The sequence below is a fragment of the Opisthocomus hoazin genome, chromosome 3 (assembly GCF_030867145.1).
Source record: "Opisthocomus hoazin isolate bOpiHoa1 chromosome 3, bOpiHoa1.hap1, whole genome shotgun sequence".
NCBI classification, from domain to species: domain Eukaryota; kingdom Metazoa; phylum Chordata; class Aves; order Opisthocomiformes; family Opisthocomidae; genus Opisthocomus; species Opisthocomus hoazin.
In genome coordinates, this window is record NC_134416.1 from 46501533 (window position 1) to 46514059 (window position 12527).

Genomic DNA, 12527 nt, shown 5'->3' on the forward strand with positions numbered 1-12527 from the left:
TAACTTTACAGGAAAAGGGGAATGACAGTGTTGGTAAAACTGTGTAAAACTCCAAAGATTTTTAATATTGCCTATCAGTGTTTTTTATATACAACTGTATTTATGCTGCATAAATGAAATACTTGATGCGTGTAGAACAAAAGCTTTTTAAGTAAGGAGGAGTTGCTAAGCTCATTAGGTTAGGACAAATTTGGTGCTCTAGAAGGTAAAAAAACCGTATTTGAACCAAGGAAAATATTACCTTCCTTCTACACATGTCTACGTCTCTATCTCATATGGCAAATATGTGTATAGTGGAATTTAAGTTTGGATCTCACAGCAAAGAGATGAGTACTTATAAGTTCAGAATTTAATTGCAGCAGAATTGATTGAAAAGAAAATATTTCTTTTCTGCTAAGTGTATAATGAAGAAAGACAAAAGAAAAAAACTTTCTTACTAGTAAGAATGGGAAAGATTTAATGCCAGTGCAGGCTGGGAGATGTTCATAGGAAGAAGGATATGTCTTCCTATAGTATTTCAGGAGCAAAAATATGTGTATCTTCTATTGTAGAAGGAGAGCTATGGAGATAATTACTTAACAGTGAATATATTACTTTTGAGCCATTTTTCAATTCTATTTGAATATCTGATAGAAGTTTAAAGCCCCATATTTGAATCCTCCCCAACAGGGGTAAATCATAATTTGGCAATTGTATTTCATATCTATGCTTGTTGCACCTTATAGATATATCAGTGTCAGAATTAGATGTGTCATCCTTTCTTATTTTCTGGTTTTCTTGTTTCTTGGTTGCACTGAGAAGGTCATAAGGCTAAACCACTTTGCAGATCTGTTCTGTCTCGTGTATCGTTCACATTTCCTAAGTGATCATTTTCAAGCCGCAAAAATGTATAAAGCCTTATTGAAATGTAGGTTTGATAAAATCATGTGCAATTCATTTACCTTCTGGGAAGTAAAATGAAAACTAGAAAGGCAAAGGGCCTATTTTTTCTTTGGTAATTGTAATTAATTGTTGCTTATATCTTTCAAAGCAAACTAGCAATGCAAGCACTAATTATCAATTATGTAGGTATTGAGTATATACTTTTATTTGTGGAAACGGGGTTTTTAAAACTGGTGACTGAGACATCAGATAGCTACTAGTACTGCTGATGTGCTCTTTCTGAAATTATTTTCGTGCACACAGATTAAGAATTCTTTCTATCATAAAGTTACACCACCAATAGGATATGGATTTTATACCAGTAAAATACCGGTTGGTCTAGAGTTGAATGGCTCACACAGTCCCTTTCCTTCTCCTGCATGGCAAAGAGCCGTATTCAGACAATGAATGTCACAAATTTCCTGAATATGCCGTTGGTGTGTGAAATACTAAGGACAGATGTTTCCACAGGGTATGGTGTTGGGCATGATTTTATTTTCTATCCTTCTTATTGATCTGGAATAATAGAAAAATAATCCACTATTTTAAACGGCCTGTCCCGTAGGGCCTTACTAACAGGGCTAATTTGACCAAGGCTTGCCTGTCTCTACTGGATAGCTGTTGATAGACATGGACTGTTTGACTCACTGAGGGTTCACAGGTCTGATGCATTATTAGCCTGTGATATTAACACAGGGAAAAAGCCTTAGGAAGAGGAATGACAGGAAAGGTTGCAGAAAGGCCAGACACGTAATCTGGTAAAGGAGAGAATAAGTAGAGGAAAAAAGAAGGGACTTTAAAGCCTGCTTCTAGTCCTCTTATTGATTCCTTCTGCATGTCTGGAAGCACAGTACACCCTTTATGTGTTTTCTCCGTCTTACAGATGGCAAGCCTTTTTACTGTATTTGCCTTACAGCAGTCTTGTGGTCCTTAAGCAGTTTGTAAAACACTGTGTTAGAATTAATCAGAGTGCACAAGATGCAGAAAGTCCTCATGACCAGTGGCATTTCCCTTCTTCCTCCATGCAGGACTGGTTCAGACAATTTTGTTGGCAGAATTTATCTAATTGTGGCCAGTTACACACAAAAAAAGGCCCACAGGGAAACACAAGGAGATATCAGGGATTTAAAAATCTTCTACCTACCTGGATACATAATTATGATGAAAATTACTTTAGTGGAGTGTAATCCCAAAATCCATTTAGTGCATTGCTATAAAGTGACGTCGAGCAATCACAGAGGGAAAGTAGTAGCTGTGTGTATATATGGTACATAGGTTCAAAAATGTTTAACCTGTATCCTCTCCCAGAAACACCTTCTCTCCAGAAGGAATTATTAATATGGAAATGGTAGTCTTATTTAGTGTTTCAAGTGACAAAATCTGCAAAAGAAAAATCATCATGAACATAATCTGCAAAATACTAAACAAAACTGGCCTTTAATTTGTTGAAACAAGTTGCTGCAGAAATGCTGTCTGTAGAAACTTGCATTATGTAAATAAGATTACTATTTCACCTGATTATCACTATCTTCTTACCTTAGGTGTGCAGAAATAGTTGAGTTACAACAGTTCATCATTAAATATTTATTGTATTTCTTTATGAATTTTTCTTCATTATACATCTATTTGCTATAATGTACTAACTCATAGGGGTAAACGAGCTGCTATGGAATAGGAATTACAGGGAGAACGGGTGACTAGGAAAACCAGCAGTTTGAATGAAGAACTAACAAGTCAAGGCAAACCATGGGCACAAAATACTAGTGTCAGCTGAAACACGCCACGGGTCTTCAGATTAATCACAGCGCTGAGGGATTGTAGGCTTTTTGAGCCAAATTGCCAGCTGGTAATTGCACAGTAAAGGCTTATCAGAGCTGAGTTACTAAGAAGCTTCCATGGCAACATCCATGAAAGAGGACCCTCACCTAAAACCCCGCGTGCCTGCGTGAAGCACCTCCCGGGGCGGTGGGACTGCTCTTGTCCGCGGGGCTGGGCTGAACAGCGGGGATGACCGTGAACTCTGAAGATCCCTTGTTATTCTGTTGCCATAGACACACAAAGGAAGAGAAAATCTAATTATAAAAACAGCTTATCTACTCTTTTCCCCCAAAGAAACCCAGGAATGTAACTGTTCGTGGCAGCCTTGGGCTTGTTCCTTTTTTTTCTGAGGCAAAGCACATACAACTGCAGAGGCCTCTTTTTGATTCTGTCTGCTTTCAAATGGTTCAGTGCTGTATAGTCCAGACTATATACAAAATTTAGAGTGTCACATCTCCTGTAGAATAATAGCTCTTCTCTATTCTTTCATCGTGTTCTGTTCCTAAAAGCTGGTCCTGTATTTTCAGTTTTTCTAATAATGGTAGGAAGGTTAAAGACAAGAGGTATCCTGCATTGTTCTGAAAAGCATGAAGAAGAACATCCCATCACTATCCTTTGCCATCAGTAGATCTGCCTATAAAACCCAGACCTTTGTTTCCTTGGAACCAGGAATCACCCTTGTGATTGTCCAAGACGATTTCTGAAAATCCCTTCTGAGATGACATGTGTACGATGTGATATCTGAAACAATACTGTGTGGGTGGGTCACTGCCATGCAGCATTAGAAGGATACAGATTTTGCAGTGCTGCAATAAATATTTTGATCTTGTTACACTTGCCTGTCTATTCCAGAACAGTAGGACATCTTTTATTTTGAAGAAGTTTTTCTTTATAACTTTTAGCCTCTTCTATATCAATTTAAACATCATAAATTATAAACCTGTCTTGCTAGAGGACCCATAATTGTGTCAAAATTTATTATTGACTGCTAACACAGTAAATTTAATCTGAATATTTTCCGTGACTTTCTAAACTCTTCATCAATTTAAGAGGTGGATTAAACATTCTACAAGCATCGTGTGGCTTTAAACCATCACATAAACACTTGGTAGAATTCAAGGCAAATATAATTCAAAATTGTTACCATTTAAAGCAGGGCAGCAATAAACTGAGTGGCAGACACTCTCTATTAACCCCCACCCTCCCACCAGGGGAAGGGAAAAAGGAGGAAGAGGGAGAGAGACTGAAAAACTGGATATAAAAGGTTTTACTAATGACACTAATAATATTAATAATATTAATAATAAGAGAAATAATGCGAAATATACAGAACCGATACTGAGTTTCCCAGAGTTGGGTGCTGGGTGCAGGAGTCCTGCCAGCAGCTGCTGGGCTGTACCAGGCAGTCCCGAACTGGACTCAGCAGCAAACAGGAGCTGGACTCAGGGGTGCACGGATTGGGATCTGGATCAGGATCTCAGGCAGAACAACAAGCAGGGTCCTCTTCAGAAGGCAACCATGGACGAAGAGAGCGAGACATTCATGATCCCCCAGCTTTGAACTGAGTATTACGTGGGAGGCATGGAATGCTGCATTGGTCAGTATCAGTCACCTGTCCTGTCTGCCCCTCCCTGCAAAAGCGACCATTTACGACTCCTCGCTTGCGGAACCTAAAAGGTCTATCGGTGACCTTGGATGCTGTAGTGATAACTATAAAGAGGGGCTTTTTTCTGCATTCTTTTCCTACCATTAGCTCAGTGTAACTATAAACACTAGGTGTTATCAGCTTTGGAGCAGACAGTGTCTGCAAAATATGCAGCCAGCTTCAGAAAAATGCAGTTACTTAGAGGAACTTAGCTGTAAGGAACATTCACTAAAAGAGAATCTGTTCTGTTTTAACCGAAGCCCGGACAAAAATCTACAGTCAAAACTTTAGATTTGAATGACTGAGGTAAGATACAGATTCACTCCTAAAAATTCAGTGAGATGATTTTATTATTCATGTTGAAACATTTAATATTTTTTACTAGAATTTACAGGTTGAATTGCTATTGGCAGTTTAAATGTGAATGTTCTGGATGAGACCAAACACATTCCTGGTGGAACACAGTATAAAGACAGGCTCACTTAATCAGCGTGTGGGAGATCGAGACAGTTAGTATATCTGATTTGGAGCAAGTAGGTGAGCCTTGGCCTTCTGCATGTCCAGCAAGAGTTTTGGCTACTAGACTAGAGAGCAATCTGTCTTTCTCTGTATATTTGTTTATCTACAGTGGACTGGCTCCAAGAGGACAGGCTAAAGCCTAAAGACGGGTTGTTTCTGTAACCCTAAGCACAAATCCATTTGCCAGCCTCAGCCGCTGGAGCTCCCTCTGAATCTCACTCTTCCTGTACGTGGATATATGCATCCATCTTCCACCTTCAGCAGTAATAAAGTGCAATTGAAATAGATAGTTTCTACAAAAATTGTGCTCAGGAATGGACTTGAGGAAAACCTGGTATACAAGACAGTGTCTTTGCCAGCTGGACAGGCTCAGCGAATTTGTTCGTTGAGCAAAATTACTTAGAACCACTGGATAGCACACCTACAAAAAGCGTTTACATTCTCGTCAACTGTAAGTACATTTTAGGATTAACATTGCTTTTAGTTATGATGCAGATTTTCTTAGAAACTGAATATCTGCGTAAGCAGCTGGTTGCTGTGCTCCATCTCTCTAAGATGAGTATTTCTTAGGAGAGCTTCTGCCTGTAGGATACAAATGAGCCAAAGGGTTACATGTTGTCAGGAACTGCATGCGTGCCTTGCGTTCTCTAAAGCTTATGAGTGGTTTGTTTGTGTGATATGAGATAAGCACTTCTATGCATGTTGAATGCCTTAAGCTTTAATAGCCTGTGTGGACAAACCCCAGGTTGTTCCATCTGTAACAGTCAGCTGTGTAAAATGCCTGACTGGCCAACTCTCCCTGCTGGTAGAAAGCAGCAGTTTCTGCCACTTTGCATGGCAGAGCCAGTAAGAAGTCTCAGGCAGTGTGTCTTCACTTAAAGCACGCTATTGAAACAATGAAAATAAAATCACCGGGCACAAAAATACTCTCTGTTCTTGAGGTTTCAAAGCATCTTTGCACTTGCTAAAAAAAATCCTTCGGTACACGTAGAACAATTAGCAACCTAACATAACAAGTAATCTTCTCTTAGCACGATTGAAGAGTACTTTGGAAAATTAGCTGGTATGGGATTCTAATTTATTCAAATAGAAAGAAACTGCCATTTGCTTTATGAATATACTGATAATTTGTAATAATAGGCCGTTATAATAACAGTAAAAGAGGTGAAATCAGAAAAAAGGTGAAGACAACCCAGTCACGTGGTATATACTTCAGTGCAATGTTTAAGCCTTTGATGATTTCCTTTGTTCCTCTGCCAAAGTCTTAATTTATACTGGATGTTTCTTTTTGGTGCCACTTGCTTGCACTAATGATACCTAGTCAACACTTTCTTCTTCTGTAGGCTTTGTTCAGCTGGCTTGCTCTTGCAATTTCCTGTGCTATGCTTTTCTACTGATTTTTGTTTCCTTCCCCTCCACCGTGTCTTTCAGAAATTAAATTTTTAGCCTGATGTTTTTACTCCATAAGCAGTATTACTGAATTTAGTGGCATTAAACGCAGTAAGTAATTGCAAAAAAATGGGCTTTTCTGTTTTATGTGACCTGCTTAGTACCCTTCTAAGTGAAGCATGAGTTTTCCAGTTTGAAACCCGACTTGGCTGTAAGCAACTGATAAATTGAGCCCTGACTCATTTTCTTCTTACATCACTCATTTAAACAAATGTCTCAAAAGACACATTCCCATATGCTGCAAAATATTGGCATGAGTTTTCAGATTCATTTTCACACTTAGTAATCTACAGTTTAGTAACAGCATAAAACAATACAGAGTAAAATGCCCATTTGTCCTCTTTGTGACATTTTGTACATGAACTTAAATGTCTTCCTGTCTTTACTTTCTAACAAATGTTGCTATTTCACACACTGAAGCAAATGGCTGCAAAAGGCTTAATGTATGTGCCTTGCTTTTGCATGACACCACTGAGTAAATATAAATAGATGAGGAGCTACTGGAGAGAGTCCAGCGGAGGGGTACAAGGATGATGAGGGGACTGGAGCACCTCTCCGATGAGGAAAGGCTGAGGGAGCTGGGCTTGTTTAGCCTGAAGAAGAGAAGGCTGAGAGGGGACCTTACGAATGCCTATAAATATCTCAAGGTTGGGTGTCAAGAGGATGGGGCCAGACTCTTTTCAGTGACGCCCAGCAACAGGACAACGGGCAATGGGCACAAACTGAAGCAGAGGAAGTTCCGTCTGAAGATGAGGAAGAACTTCTTCACTCTGAGAGTGACGCAACACTGGAACAGGCTGCCCAGAGAGGCTGTGGAGTCTCCCTCTCTGGAGATATTCAAGACCCGCCTAGATGCGGTCCTGTGCAGCCTGCTGTAGGTGACCCTGCTTTGGCAGGGAGGTTGGGCTAGATGATCCCCAGAGGTCCCTTCCAACCCCTACCATTCTGTGATTCTGTGAAATATAATCAGGGAACAAATTAGCATGGGTATGTGGTGTTGCCAGGCGAAGGGAGGAGGGAAAAGACTGTACAGGGCCTGGGCCCAGCTGCCCCTGGCATCTCCTTCCCCAGCCGGGGCAGCCACAGCAGCCTGGTCCCAGCGGGTGGCACCCGTGCTCGATGGCACTGTACCAGGGCACCTTCACCCACTGCTGCTGCTTCTTCCGAAAACAGCATGGAGGACGGGTACAGCACCCTCCTCCCGTGGGTGCTCCCACCCCGCCTGGTATGGGGCCCGTGGTTTTGGGGGTGTGCTCTGGCTAGATGGGCTCTCTCTGCAGTTTGACAAGTGGCCCTTGTGTTGGAGTAATTGCTTGCTGGTTCCTAACCCTTGGTTTGTTGGGGCTCAGATAAACTCAAATAACCTCAAGTAGTTCAGGGTTTGTTTCATGAGAGTCCGTGGTGCGTATGTATTTAAGTGCTCCTTCTTTCACTTCACTCCTGTTCCTGCACTGAGGAGACCTTTGTCCTGGTTTCTCCTGATACTCTTCACTCCCAGCATCACTATTAATACACAGTTCACTCCCACAGCTCGAGTCGCTTCTCTGTGGTATCAGCTGAGCAACTAATAGGACTCACAGATTAGTGGGGAAAAGGGAAGAGGGAATGGCTAAAGGAGCTTTAGCCTTCCCCACTCTATCCTGGAGCCAGCAGAGACTGGCTTAGGCAGCCAGTGCAGGCACAACCCCTTATTCAGAGAGTTAAATTCACCCCTCTTTTATCACAACACTGTTGTGCTCAAGCAATTAATTATGTATGAATGAAGATGCCAAAATCAGGAGTCAGAGGATGTGGGAGGGGTGAGGTTTAAGGGTTATGTATGTAACGTTCTTTTCTCTAGCTCCAGCTACACAATTTTGTTTTCAGTCTGATTCTTACTTCTGGCAGGGATCAGAAAAAATGAATAAACAATTCTAAGTCTGAAGCAAAAAAGGTTAAGATTTGGGTATCATTGGCATACAATCAACACAGTTCTTACCTCCTGAACATGAATCATCTTTCTTTTCTTGTCAAAAATCTAAAGAGAAGGCTCTCCAAGAGCTTGAGCACTTTAGGGAGAAGTCAGTACTTATCCCACACAATCCACCGGGATCATTCCAGAAAGAAATGATCAGACTAATCTTAAAGTGACTTTTATTTATTCCCATAAAACTTATCAATGGCATTAGCAGCATCTTGTGTCAGAGCTGAAGCTGAGTGGAGGTTCACATTGTGCTAGCTGATCCCTGTTCTCTCCCTGGAGCAGCGTACCAGCTACCAGCAGAACTGAGCTTCCACATGCTGGGAAGCCAACCTGCTGTGAAAGATCAGTAACTGATAGTGCCTCACAAGAGAAGTAATTGTAAATAATAATTAGACAGACTTTGCTTTGCTTGGTTTTGTTTTGGTTTTTATTTAGAAATATCCACCTGTATCAGATGATCTGTCTGTAGACCAGATACCTGTATGCGGTCTACAGATAGCTGAGGAATATTATAATTTTATCTTTTAAAGAGAGTTACTAAAAGTTGTTCTTCAGCCCATGTTCAGCTGCTTGCAGCGTCCTTGCATCTCCTCTGGAGTCACAGCTGCAGCCTGCTCCAGAAAAAAGAAGATACAAAACTTTCATCTGGGAAACTTGATGAAATGAAATGCAGGGAAGACAGCAAAGTGGTGACCTGCTTTGACAGCTCTGCCCTTGCTCCGAGGTGCTGGCCTGTGTGCCATAGCCTGCTGGGGAGTGGCAGGGTGACAGCAGAGCAGAGCAGAGCAAATAGCTTCTTGTTATGATCTCCTGAACTTCGTAATCCCAGCCACTGACCTCCTTGCTGCCAGTTACCTCCTGTCTGTACGACACACCTCCTTTTTTAAGCCCTAGGGTCAGAAACCTTTCAACACTCACCTAGTGCCACCCTGCAATTGGCAGTTTGAGGGTGGCTGGTCTCGCCCTACCCTCCCAAGGATTTTCCCGTGGACGTGTCTTGGGACAGGCCACAGAGGCTGTCCCGATGCTCTGGGTCTCATTGGGTTGGTTTCTGAAGGTAACAATTGAAACCTGTACTAGTAATTTATTCTAAAATGTAACACAAACTTCTACCATCTACAAATAAACAACAAAGCACAAATCTTGCATTGAATATTTACAGTATGCTATAACCAAAATACGTGTACAAAAACATATACTACATATACTTTCCTGCCTTTCTTTTTCCCCTTCCTCTCCCTTGTTGGTCTTCAAAGAGGATAAAATACACCATTTCTCGAGAGCTGTGCTCACACAGAGAGCTAACATTTCTGGATGCAGAGAGACAGGAGAACTTTGTTTCCCTGGCAACTGGAGCCACCAGAAAGTGTTTCCAACATCTCCTCCCTTTACCTAGGTTCACTATTATTGTAGCCTTTGGTCAATAAGGTAGTAAAACCAATTACGAACTAAAAAAGGCAGCTCGATTGCCTGCTCCACTTAACTCATCTGGCCTCCCTCCCAACCTCTAGAATAAAAAGTGACCTCTGCAAATGATCCTGTATCAAAGTATCCAGTGTTACAATTAATGGTTCAACTCTAAGATCTGCCCTATCCTGCACATTTGACTTAAACCTAGAGAGTGTCATGGTCTTCTGGGAAACAACGTCAGCGACTAAGCAGCTTTCACTCAAAACCTGCATGTGCTGGAGTGATGGAGTTGGATCTCTGCTACAGCAAGGTAAGCGGGTGCTGCGCAGAGTCGTGCCGGTGATTCAGTGCGGTTCTTACCTCTGAGTCAGGGCTGAATTAATGTCCTGCTACATTGTTAAGGTTTTGAAGCAGTGTGCTGACGAGGACGGCTCTTTACTTTAGCTTTTGGTAATAAAAAAGACAATGCTGAAGCCCTTCCCACCTGCTATTGTTAAATATCACACATCTCCCTCCCCCCATGTTCTTTATTCATTCAAAGAATTTCACCAGGATTGCAAAATAAAACACTTTACAGATGCAAAATTCCCAATTTATGGTTGTCCTTCCACTTAAATATAGCAATGTCATGTAGCTGATCTGTGAATGAGGCAGAGAGCCTGGGGAAAAAACCTGGTTGTGTAAATGCACATGTATCGTAGTGGCTAGGTATTGGGTGACTGAGTGTGGTATTTCCTTATGTTGAGGGCTGGAGTGCACAGGCTAAACAATGTTCCATAAATATAGAATTTGGTATCTAGTTTTGTATTTTAATGAAAAAAAGTCCAGGTGATTTCTCTTTTGTCGCCCAAACTCCAGCGAGGTGAACACTGATTCTACAGCGGTGTAGTGAAAAAATCTGGGGGCATGTGAGCCACAGGTTTGTAACAGCGGTGCTGGAGGAAAGTTGTAGCTGAGTGGTGAGATTGTGCTTTTGCGCTGTCTGTCTTCCCTAAACCTTTCCTTGCTTTCCCTTGAAAGAACAGGGCCTTTTTTCTAACGTGATCCCGCAGAGGAAATAGGGACTTCTGGGGTTGTTGTGTGGGCAGGCCGGGATAGGTCACCTGCAAACCCTTGCTTTCTCTTCCCTCGTGACTGCAGGGGACTCTTGGCCTTTTCTTCAGGACTATTGGAAAGGGCACAGAGGCACTGAGCAGTTAGGTGTTGAAGGAGAGGAAGATGGTGATGGAGCATCGTTCTTCCTCTGCCCTTGTTTTTTCTGTTGACATCATTGCAGGTCTTTCTAGTACCTGTGGTGAGACCAGTTACTGCTGATAATCCAGATTTTAAAGCTGTCATCAAGAAAGGCAACACAAGAAAGGAAAAGATTATTTTTAAGAGTTTATGTGAATTTGATTCGACTTTCAGAAGAAAAGGTATTTCTCTAGCCCACGTGCTTTCTTTCTACTGAATTGGAAAGGCCTACAGCTACCAAGAGCCAGAGATGAGCCTCCAATGTGAAGCACACACCAACAGGAAGCACCAGGCAAACCAAACGTTGCCTCTGACTCACACTACATTTTTCAGCATTGTGGCTGAACCCCACCTCACTCCAGTCCCATGTAGTTGCAATGCACACTCTGTTAAGGGCCAGTGATGGCAGTTGTGAGCACATCTTTTTTGTGCTAACTTAAAGATCACTGGAGAGTTTCAGCGCAGAATTTAGCTGGAGAAAGAGTAGTTTACTGTCCAGCCACTGATGTTTGAAAAAGCTTGGAGTTTGCTATTAATCTTGCTGGGTTTTTAACATCACCTGTGCTTTAGATTTATGCAGAGTGGTAACAGAATTTTCTTCACTATACACAAGTTTCTGATCCACCTCTAGCAACTACAGTGTGACACACTGTTGCTTCTTTCTTCCTTACTTCAGCCTAACCTTTAGAATCCATTTTATTAATTAGTTTGTGGCTATATATGCTCATATTTAAGGTACTTATCCAAACAAAATGATTGCTCATAGGAGATGAATTATCAATGACCACTAAAATATTGCTGTCTTCCAGATCTCCTGTATATTTTAATTCTAGTTTGTGGAGAAGTCCAGGGAAGACGTTAACAAGAAGTCGAAAAGTGCCAAGTAAAACTATGAGAAGAAGTACCAGGAGTAATTCCCTTCAGTACAGTTGAAAGAGCCCATGTACTGCAGAGAATGAAAACAGGACAGGGGTACATTTTATGTAAGGATCTCCCTTTATCTTCCAAGAAGTTATTATCATCCCCAGTCTGTGTTCCATTTTTAAAATGTATTTGGCTTGGGGGGTGTTTTTATTGTGTTTGCTCTTTTGCATTTTTTTCCTGTCTTCATTGAGGATGAAACTTTTAGACAGCTTTATACAGATGGTAGTGAGCAGATGCTGGTATTCTGGAGAAAGCAGTGTCCACAGTCAAAGCCATAGCCACGTTTACACAAGCATCTGCCTCAAAGAGAGTGGATTCTATACCTTTCAAACCTCCTTCATGACTTCTGACTCTACAGCTGACATAATTTCTCATTTTGATTATAGGTTGAGGAAAAAAAATATGCAGAATTACAAACCGCAGCCTGATCACACTCAACAAGAGGAGTATGAAGTAAAGTTTCAACTTTAGAAAAGGATGAAGGAAACCCACAATCCCTTTCTGGGCTGTCTAAGCTTCTCCAAATGCCCAGAGTGGCACGACTGTCTGCTATTCGCTGCAGAGACCTGCTTTCTTGCCTCATGCTTTGAGATGCGACCAGGCTGGCTGTTCCCCACCTCTTCCAAGGAGTGGGAGCAACTCAGG